Here is an 11,495-nt window from a genome sequence, read left to right on the forward strand (position 1 = left end):
CACTGCTGTTGTAGAATTTAGTAAGCGCAATGAATTAAGGAAGACCTGTGTGACGGCATCTCTGCTGCGATGTATTAAACGCAAAAATAACCTCTACAAAAAAGTACGTATGTATCCAGATACTGCAATTCTACGTAAACGATTTAGTACATATAACAACATTCTACGTTCGGCTCTTCAAGACGCAAAAACGTTGCATTACCACGACCGCGTTACGCAAGCTCGCGGCAACACAAAGAAGGTATTGGGAACCACCAATCAGGCGTTGAATACAAGTAACCAGAAATACAACATTATGACGATTAGAGATGACGATGGAACGCTTATCTCGAACAAACTTAGTATTTCCGATACGTTCAACAACTTCTTAACGAACACTGGAACGGGAGAGTGTGACAGTCAATCGGTTAACTTATTGAATCTTGAACGACATCCGGCTTCATTTTTTCTAGCGCCGGTAGATGAAGGCGAGATGGAATCTGTTCGTGCAACTAAATAATACGGCTGCAGTGGGTCATGATGGTATTTCAGTAAACATCGTTAAAACATTTCACCACCTGCTAGCAGGTCCTCTTGCCCACCTAATCAACCTTGTCTTTTCTGATGGTTGCTTTCCGGATAATATTACAAAGGTTATACCGGTCTACAAAAAAGCTGATTCTATTTCGGTTTCCAATTACCGTCCTATATCCATACTCTGTTTTTAGTAAAGTACTTGAGAGGGTAATCTTGACTAGGTTAGATTTTTTCTCACAAGCTCCTGTCGTCTTCTCAATACGGTTTCAGTAAGGGCAAGTCAACTGAGCTTGCTCTGGTGGATATTATGGAAAGGATTACAACTAATATTGATAATAAATTGTTGACTTTGGGTATATTTATTGATCTATCTAATGCTTTCGATGTTTTGGACCATGCAATATTAATTAGGAATCTTGAATAGTATGGGATTCGGGGTACGGCGCTTGATCTCCTCTCTAGTTATTTGACAGGAAGGAAACAATATGTATCACTAGGCCAGTATACCTCATCCATGCAATACATGTCTCGTGGTGTGTCACAAGGGTCAATTCTTGGTCCCTTCCTCTTCTTAGTCTATGTTAACGACCTACCTAAATTTTTATCTACCACTGCAGCGCTATATGCAGATGACATGAATATGTTTGTTGAAAGTAGTTCCCTTTGTGACTGATACGACAAGGCTACGTCTGTAGTCAGTAAGCTCAGCTTATGGTTATCTGTGAACGGGCTAAAACCCAATGTTGACAAATCCTGTTATATGGTTTTTCATCCAAAACAAAAATGTATTGACTATGGTAGCTGGGAATTATTAGTTAGGGGATGCGGCTGCCGCGGGTCGATAACACGAAATTTCTTGGCATATACATAGATTCGCATTTATCTTGGCCAGTTCACATAGAACATGTGAGGGAAAAGGCTAAGAAAGGGTTGTATGGAATTTCTCGTTTAAAGTATCCCCTTCCTCTGAAGGTACTGCTAGCAGTCTACTACTCGTTGTTCGACAGTCATCTCTCTTATGCCTTGGAGGTTTATGATACCATTTATGACAATCGCCTCCATGACTTGTATGTGTTACAGAAACGTGCACTGCGCATTATGCTTCACATACCATTTCGAGAATCGGTTTCATTTGCTTTCACACTCTTGCACGTTAGACCGTTGTCTGAACTTGTTAAATACAAATGCCTTCTATTGTTTTACGAAATCGTTCATGGTATGGTTTACTCGTGCTCGGTTCTTCAGCAGTTCAATAGGAATGTGTGTAATCTTAGAACTGATAAGCTAACAGTAGCTCTTCCCTACCCCCGTTCTAACTCTGTATGTTTTTATTTTCTTCTTATTCTGGGAAGCTTCGAAACTGTCTACTCTATGCCGTCCGTGACTCCCGATCGCTTTATGTGTTTCGAAATAAGATTATTTCACATCTTGAGTGAACTTCGATGTGTTTCGATCGATGGTTTCTTTTTCCATTTTTGCAGTTGTTATGCTCCTGCCCTAAAGTTGTATTCATGTAATACATTGGTGCTATACAACATGTTGTTTTACTATATTGGTGCTCTGTTGCTTTAATCTTACCGTTGTTTTTCGATTTACTTTATCATTTCGCTTTCTCTTATTTATTGCTGCCTGTAACATTGTTTTATGGCGCTCCCTTAAGTCCTAAGTCTTTGTCATCCTTGAAGGGGAACCACTTCACGGGCTTGCCCTGCGGTTCCGATTTCTATGTTTTGCCATTTCTTCACTTTCAATAAAGGAAAAATTAAAATTGGAAATTTGAATTTGAACTGGAATTGGATATATTTTGGGTATACCACATCCTTCATTGTGATTTTGTTGCGGAATCCGGAGGACAAGCGACAAGGCGAGGACAGAGGACAAGGCTAACGTATGCGTCCAGGACATGAGTCATCAAAAGATGCAGTGCCGCGCATTTTGGTATTTCAGATCTGCCACTCAACGTAAGCAACTACGAAAGAAGGCCAGCCTGGAAACAATGTTTCAAGCGTAGCTGTGGAAACGTAGCGTAGTATTTGCTCTACATCATGCAGTTGCCTTGCAATAAAGCTTCGATATCAAGTAGAGTTGATGATGGGTGATTATCACCTTGAGTGTTTGGCGGTGGTATTAGCCATCGTCTAATCAGCGTGTGAACTGAGGTCAATGCAACTCGCACGTCCGGTGAAAATAGTGAAAGGGCGCAGACTAGCTGGTTCATACTGACGACTTGAGGAGACAATAACGAGCAAATTCGTATAGGTCCTGTGTAAAATTATATAGGATGCTACAGGATCTTTATGGGTTATTTAGGAACCTATATAACTCCTGTGTAGGCCATTATGAGATCCTAAACGAGCCCATGCAGGAGTCATGTAGGACCATGCAGGACCCATAAGTTCCTACATAGAGGATGTAGGAGTTACACGGATCCTATATGTAGACCATGCATGACCATGAGTCATACAGGGTCACATACAGCCACATAGGAGTCATCCTTTGTCGACCGTAAGAAGTAAGAACGTGCAGGAACACCCCCATATCAGCCCTCCTAAAATCAATATAAAATTTTTACATGTAAAAATTTTAGGAGGGCTGATATGGGGGTGTTTCATCAGTTATTTTAAGCTGCAGCTTAAAATAACTGATGTTCGACTCATTTTTGGAACATACATACAAGTCCATTATTGATTGACCAAACATCAAACATAAAATGATGCGTGCGTTCCATGCACACATTTGGCATATTACAGTACTTGGCGTTTTTCAACCGTCCAGTGGTTGTTGAACCCCATCCAGCGATATTGCTTTGTCGCTCAATGGGTTTCCGGGTCTAATATCTCGGCATGCAACTGTCATATCGGGACGCGGTTTTTTGTGACGAATTCCCGTTTCTTCCTCCTTCGCCTGCATGCTCGTGGCTTGTAAGAAATCCTGACAGTTGCCGAGATATTTGGAAATCCAAGGCCGCCGCCGGTGCTTCCGACACCAAAGTCCCGTACTTCTCGCCCCGTTTGTCGGATCGAGACCAAAATTTAGGTCCGAACATGTCTGGAATAGCTCTACGATCGCTCGAATCACACTAGCAGCTGATCTCTACTGGTTTAGAAGTTGTACGAGGAGACGCGGTAGAAACGCCGTTTTTTCGAACTTCTGGGCCCTTTTTCGGAAATAAGGTCGCGTCGGACATGATGTATCTTTCGAGAGCATACTATTATCGACGTGGTGCACGTGGTAAAATTTACCACACTTTTCCAACTTTAACGGTTCTCGAGTTACAGGTTTCCGCGTTGACTGGCCTCCCAGTATATGGGACTGACGGCTTTTTCCCCCCAAAACGTTCCCCTTGCTGCGACATGGTTGTGTTTCCCTTCGTTGTGACAGTCTCGATGTGCTCTTTCGAATAGCGTTGATCCCGTAGACGCGCGACGTTTCGTTCTCGCGATACCGGCTTGAGAGTATGACGAGGCGACCAGTCTGGCTAGCGCAACTCTGAAACGCTTCCCACTGTTCGGAGTCTCAACTCGCATACCGGACGTCTGATTCAGTCGAAATTTTGTGTGCATGTGCTCTGTTCTCTGCTCTACAACTTTCTCATTCAAACCACCCGTCCATTTCCAGCGGTTAAGGCGTCATTCCCGAAATTCCTGACACCGACCACCATTTCCTGACTTTGTCTCTGCTTTCAGATTCCGAGCCCGCGGCGGATGCAAATTTCCTTTTATTGGATAAACGCACTCGACATATCAGGGTGAAGATGTCACATGTGATACTCCAGTGGCCCTGCTACGTACGACGAATTTGTGAATTTCAGATGCTTTTCACGGATCGATTTTCGTGAACAACGCAGATGAGCCAGCACACACACGACGTGGGAATGTTGCACAGATACGTCACGGAAATGTTGAGACATCATGTAAGTCGCGTGAAAGTACGTTGCAGAGCTCTTCACTGATTCGTGTTTACTGTGAAACAGATGAGGCATACGCCTCACCCATGCAACTCCGTCATCTGCTCCACGGTAGTGCAAGCCTTTACAGCTGTGTCCTTGAATGTAAAAAAATTGTGAATGGTATTAATAAATAAAGGGACGTAGATGGTATTTTACTGTACTCCTCTCTTATTATTTTTGTTCATTGCATGTGTATGCATGTATCGCCACAGCCAAATTTCATACCGTGTCCCCATACACGCAGTGTACAGATCATATAGGACACGCAGGTTCTACATCTCCTATAATATCTATATTGCCTATAAAATAAAATTGCCTATCCTATAAAACCTATAACTCCTGTGATACCTACACCACTTATAGGTCCTATATCCAATAACATCATATGAGGATCTACATATAGGATTTTTCAGTAGGGACAGAACAAAATGGCATCCAAGGTTTAAATAGGAGTAATGGGAAGAAATGATAGGTTAAGTAATCTATGCCATAAGTTATTTTCCTTACACAATACTTCACTCAGAGAAAAGATAGGTTCACATCCGTTGCATTCACGCAAGTGCGCGACAAGTTTTTTTTCCCCCGTATTCAGGTTATGCTCGAGGAGGCTGAGATTGATACATATTTTCCTTTGCCCTACATGCCACAGTCCAACCAATGCCAGTCCAATCCAACTAATACCTCTAGGTCAACTTTGGATGTCTTTTCTGCTACCCCGAAATTTTGTTTACCAGTGACGTCTCCGAAATTCGATGTCGCTGCTTTCCTATCTAATGCTGACTCTAAAATAACTGATCCCTCCGACAAAAACCTCCTTGCTGAGCGGTGTATCTCACGAATCCCCTCCAATGCCTATTGCAGAAGAAGCAACCCTACCTCCCGCAAGATTTGTAATGTTGAGAATGAGCTACACGATGTCGATCTCAAATTGTTACAATGCGACAAATCCGGTAAATTTCGTGTTCTCCCCCATGTAATGTTTCAAGTCCAAGGTACAAGCTGCGCTGGCCTCCCTTTTTAAACATTATAATTAGGATCACTAGGATTATTAGGATCACTGAAATTGGTGAATGGGGGAATCTGAGATGAATCTGCATTTCACTGCAATTTGTTTCATTTAAGTAATATTATTGAAATTCCGCAGCCACTGTGACTAAAAAGGGATGGTTGTGTGCCTGCTCATGGAAGCAACTTGCATATCGGAATGACATGTGATGAGAGCGAACTTTGCGCTCAGGTGCGGCAATGGTGTAGGCGGACGGAGCATTACGTGAAGCCAAGGGGCAAGCTGCGACCTTGAACATGCAGAACAAGTTTATTTTTAGGCTATGACGACTCCTCGCGCCCGTGCATGTTGGGGCATGCAGCGAGGTCGCCGCTATATAAGTGGGGAGGATGTGTAAAGAGGCAGCAGTCTTCGCATTGCTTCGGGAGTGTGCGGAGCTCGCTTCAAAAGTAAGTATTTTTCATCCACGCTCTGTGGTGCACGTTTTCTTAGTGTTTCTTCTTTATTTTTCAGTGCCTAGATGTGTGTTCTGCTTTCTTGATCCTCATAATATTGGGAATGATGAGCCATTGGAAGAGAATTCACCATCTTCTCCAGACATTTCACCTGGCACATTGCATGCTCACGTTGAGCGATCACATCCCTATGTGGACATTTCCTTCCTGCCTTTCTTTCAAACTGATAGCGCATTTCGAGGTATCGTCAAAGCGTTTGTGCTATTGGCATCTGTTCACGATCAGGGAGTAGAGGACTTGCGACAATATTTAATGAACCACCTCCACAATATAATTGCTATTTTGCGAGCGCAAAGAATACCCTTTAGGTTTTGCATTTGTTCTGACGTTCTAATGATGAAAGAAAATCGAGGGGATGTAACCGCACACATAGCTCATTTTATGGCGCTTGCTCGCGAAGTCCATAGTGACGGAGCTATCGCAAATACCATTCCAAATACCATATCGCAGAACCATCAAATCGGGTGTTAGGGGCGGGCTCTGTCAGGCGAGCAGGCGTCATTTGCGGGCTAACAACCCTCTGTGTAGTGGCTATGATCCTGATAAAGAGGAGGTGTACATATCATACATAGATTGCAACAATCTTTACGGATTCAGTATGGTAAAGCACCTCCCCGTCGGCGATTTCGAGTGGGTCGAGGATTTTAGCTCCGTGGATTTTATGCGTCACCCCATGGATTTGGAGGTGGGGTATGTGTACGTATGTGACTTGGAGTATCCAAAATCTATCCACGCTCGAACGAGGTACTTCCCCCTGGCTCCCGAGAAGGCAGTCGTCCCAAAGGAATGGCTCTCACCATTCCAGCGAGGGCTTCTCGAAGAATTAATGTATCAGCCAGCTAACAGCAAAAAGCTGTTGCTGACGTGCAAGGACAAGGTCGAGTACGTCGTTCATTACGCACTGCTCGCACTCTACTGCGCATTGGGCATGAAGGTGACAAAAATTCACCGAATTCTAAAATTTTGTCAAGCACCATTCCTGCGTCCCTACATCGAGGACAATGTTGCCAGACGCGTTGCCTCGTGTACGACTTTCGAAAAAAACTTCAACAAACTCTGAAATAATGCAGTCTTTGGGAGAACACTTTTAAATAAATTTAACATGCGTGATATTCGAGTAGCCTTCGATGAGGAGACGGCGAGTCGCCTCGGGATTCGGGCAGAATGCGTGCGGATGGAAATTTTGTCCCCGGATTGTGTCATGTACGAAATGCGCAAAAGAAAAGTGCGATGTGATTTCCCGCTCCAGATTGGGTTTACGATTTTAGAACTCAGTAAATTAACCATGTACTCATTCTACTACGAAACCCTCTTGAGCAAGCTCACTTGTCCGGTGATTACCTGCTACTTTGACACGGATTCTTTGATCCTCGGCCTGTTCTGCAAGGACTACGAAGATCAGTTACGAGCGATCGCCGACGACCACTTAGATCTGTCTTCCTTCGATCGGGATCATCCACTGTACAGTGAAAAGAATCGTGGAAGACTTGGGGCATTCAAAAGCGAAACTGGTAGTGTACCCATCGAAGAAGTAGTATGTTTGAAAGCTAAAATGTATTCCGTCAAATTAGCTGGACGAAAGCAAATTGCAAGAGCTAAAGGGGTAAAAAAGAATATTGTACGCAAGCACCTCCTTCATGAGACGTACTACAATACCTTGTTCAATCACACGAGCGTATCGAACGAACAAGTATCGATCGTTGGAAAGAAACAGTGCATGTACACCATCAGAAACGTCAAAAGAAGTCTGATGGCATATGACGACAAGCGATACCTCTGCAATGACATCGAATCCTACCCTTACGGAAGCTGTGAATATGGTAAGTTTAAATGGATGATGTAAATAGAGAAGCTCATAATGTTCTTTCATCTCTTCAGAAGATGTGCAGGAAGGGAATTAATGCTTCTGTCACCTACTGTTCTCTCCTGCGGTTTGCCTCTGGGTCATGGACAGAGAAGGACGAGTACCTGGGTGATCCACATGGTTCTTATGCGGAAAACGCCATGGATGCGAGCGGAGATGTACGGCGTGCATGGATGTGTCCCCATGGAGAACTACAATATCTCCGAGACTGCCATGATGTACTCAATAAACATTGAGAACTATTTACCATGTTTTTGTGTCCCAACCATTGCCGAGAGTCGCTCAGGCTAAAAAAGAAGGCCTCCCGGGTCAATAAGCAATTTGGGGGAACTGTGAGCTGGCCTAGAAATGAATGGGATTGATCAATGAGTGGTTGTCTATTATGCAGCTGTAATTATGAAGCAATATGCAGTTGAAAGTGTGTGACCGAGTAACCTGTGAGTGCGAATGACCAATGAGTCTATCGAACATGTATGGGAGGCAGCCAATAGGATCCTGAGCCAATCACTAGGTTTTAGAAATGAATGAAAGTGACCACCCCCAGACCGATAGACAGGTGAGCGATTTGGAAACCTATGAGCCGACTTAGAATTGAATAGAATAGATCATTTTGGTGTCTACGAGCGAGTGAGCAGATGTTGTGGCAATGAATGGTAGCCAATCATGCAGAAATTGAATGGATCACCGTGAAGGGGTGGAGCTGTGACCAACCAACGAGAGGGTTTTAGAAGTGGCTTGACCTGGATTAGAAATGGGTGGTGGATTAGAAATTCCTAGAATTGGATTAAAAAAAGAGCAATTTGGAAGCTTATGAGCCGACTTAGAATTGAATAGAATAGATAATTTTGTTGTTTATGAGCGAGCGAGCAGATGTGGCAACGAATGGTAGCCAATCACATAGAAATTGGATGGATCACCATGAAGGGGTGGAGCCTGGATTAGACCTGGCTTGACCTGGATTAGAAATGGGTGGTGGATTATAAATTTCTACAACTGGATTAGAAAAAAGTGGCTGTTGTACGTAACGGCTCTATACTACACAGAATAGCGCACGATGAATTTTTCAGCGCAATCTTTGTCAGTCCGACGAAAGGAGGTTGGAAAGCCAGCCTTCCCCGACATCGCAGAAAGAGATAAAACAGGCACGGCTTATCACGTCCGACTTTCGCTGGGATAATGCTTTCCCTCTCCCAGTTTTAGGAACTGTTACTTTTTCTACTATCCCTCTGTGGGCTGGCTTTGGAACCTCCTTTCGTCGCACTGCGAGCGATTGCGCTCAAAAAGTCATCGCGCGCTATGGTCCGGTGCTCCGAAAAGCATGATATTCGGCTATTTTTTCCGATGGGATAGCTCGTGAGTATCACTGTGAATTATCATGAATCTGAGTGAATTCGGCACGCTCTTCATATTGGTGGGGTAAAAAAGTGACCTTTACTTGGCAGATTTCCGAGTTCAGTTCGCAAATATTTACATAATTAAACTTGGAGTACATGACATTCACATTAGGAGGTGGCAAAAACCTAATAAGAACAAATGCTGTTGACCGCATGATTCTAGGTGGCGTGGTTTCAATGACTTAATTCTAATAATTCAATGACACGTTTTCTGGGACACCCTGTATGTAGCTGAAATGAAAATTGAAACACAGACTACGAAGGTACGGGAAGTAAGAAAAAAGGGATAATTTATTTACATTTAAGATACTTGGAATGCTAAAAGGGTTGTCTACGTTACGGCGGAAGCTCCGCCTTCGTCAGGACAAAAAACAGTTTTGGACAGGACAAACAGTTTTGTCCTGACGAAGGCGGAGCTTCCGCCGTAACGTAGACAACCCTTTTAGCATTCCAAGTATCTTAAATGTAAATAAATTATCCCTTTTTTCTTACTTCCCGTACCTTCGTAGTCTGTGTTTCAATTTTCATTTCAGCTATATATATATATATATATATATATATATATATATATATATATATATATATATATAGGCAGGTATTGTCCAGATTCTGTCGAATAATCAACATCCACTTAAGAATCCTGTCAAACATTGCAAGACTGCTGAAACACCACACGCCGGACATGCCGCTGCGTATCGTAATTATTCAACGTGGTTCGTGGCAAATGATGGTTTCGGACTTTTCGCAGAAATCCCTCCGGTCACATCAGCTCCCCCGGATCGATCGCATTGAGAAACTCGGATGATTTGCTTGGGTACTTAGCCTCATTTCACGGTTCAAATGTCAATGTTTTCTTTCGACATCAGTGACCTTTATTATTCTATGACTATACCTCTTACTCAAACGCACCTCTGAATTGATTGATCAACATATCACTGCAAACACGGTTGACATGCCCTGCCGCGAACTGTCTGCCAATTCTTCAATTACACTTGCAATCGGCGGTTGAGATGGTGGGAAGGGAAACCCTTTATTCAAGCTGAAGGTGTGTGTATCGGCTCGTCCGCTCCTCCCATATTGGCTGATATTTACCTCAATGCCCTGGACCGTGCCATTCTCGGATTGGTAGCAACCACCACAAAAAGTCCATTAATATGCGTACGGCGGTATGTTGATGATATCGTTGTTTCAACCAACCTACCTTGTCACCGCAGTTTTCGTGTAACAGCATGAGATCATTTGCCGCAGAGCTGCAATTTTCTATTGAGCATCTCATGGCCCATCAGCTAAAGTTTTTGGACCTTATCGTTGTTTTCGAAAAAGGCCTATGCTTTAAAGGCCTAAAAAGCGGATGTGAACCTATCTTTTCTCAAACCGTAGTATTGTGTAAAGAAAAGGACTTAGAGCGTAACATATTACTTATGGAATCCTTGTAGACTGCTACACGTGGAAGTTTGGTCAGCAACCCATCCTTTCTGCCCATTTCTCCTATCCGGAGATTTTTGTGTATTTAAACCTTGGGTACCATTAAAATTTTGTGCTGTGTCCGAGAAATAATCGTCTGTTATTTTCTCCCTGTGTCGGGTGTGCACGTCGTCTCGTCCGCTGATGCATGGAAATACGTCAGTGGACGGGGATTCATTGCCACCTCATCCGCTTCCAGCCTCTTCCACTTGTCATTTCTTCAAATGTCCGGCACTGCCGCCATAAAACTCTCCTCTCCGCTTCATTATGCGCACTAAGCGCTCCCACCAGCCACCGCACCGGGCAGCCCCCTCGACGATAAACGTGCCCGTTATGCCGTGGTTTGAGAGGTCCAGTACTTTGTCCCGCTGAACTGTTTTCTGCAGTTTCTCGATTTCCTTTGAATAAAGTGTCTGAATAAGCTGTCTGAATAAACTGTACTAGCAACTAAGAAAAGTAATGACCATTTCCAAACTGCTGCTACATGCCAGATGGGGTGTGGCAAGGACATGTTGACCTTCTGAGGCGAAATGGTTACGCGCATAGTATACGGCACACTTGCTATAGAAGCCAAGGCGCGAAGAGGAAATCAAGAGGAAGGGAAAGCGTGACAAGGTCACCTTCAAACTACTCCCTGTAGAAAAAAAAGAAAAACGAAAAAGCAAATAATAAGGCTCATCAAGCAAATTGTCTATCTTATAGAATATTAGAGAGAAAGCAATTTGAGGAAAATAAATTGTAACGTCCTTTTTTTGCGAAAGGACATGGAATTTACGCTGTTGCTGAT

The sequence above is a fragment of the Ornithodoros turicata genome, chromosome 1, assembly GCF_037126465.1.
Source record: "Ornithodoros turicata isolate Travis chromosome 1, ASM3712646v1, whole genome shotgun sequence".
Lineage (NCBI taxonomy): Eukaryota > Metazoa > Arthropoda > Arachnida > Ixodida > Argasidae > Ornithodoros > Ornithodoros turicata.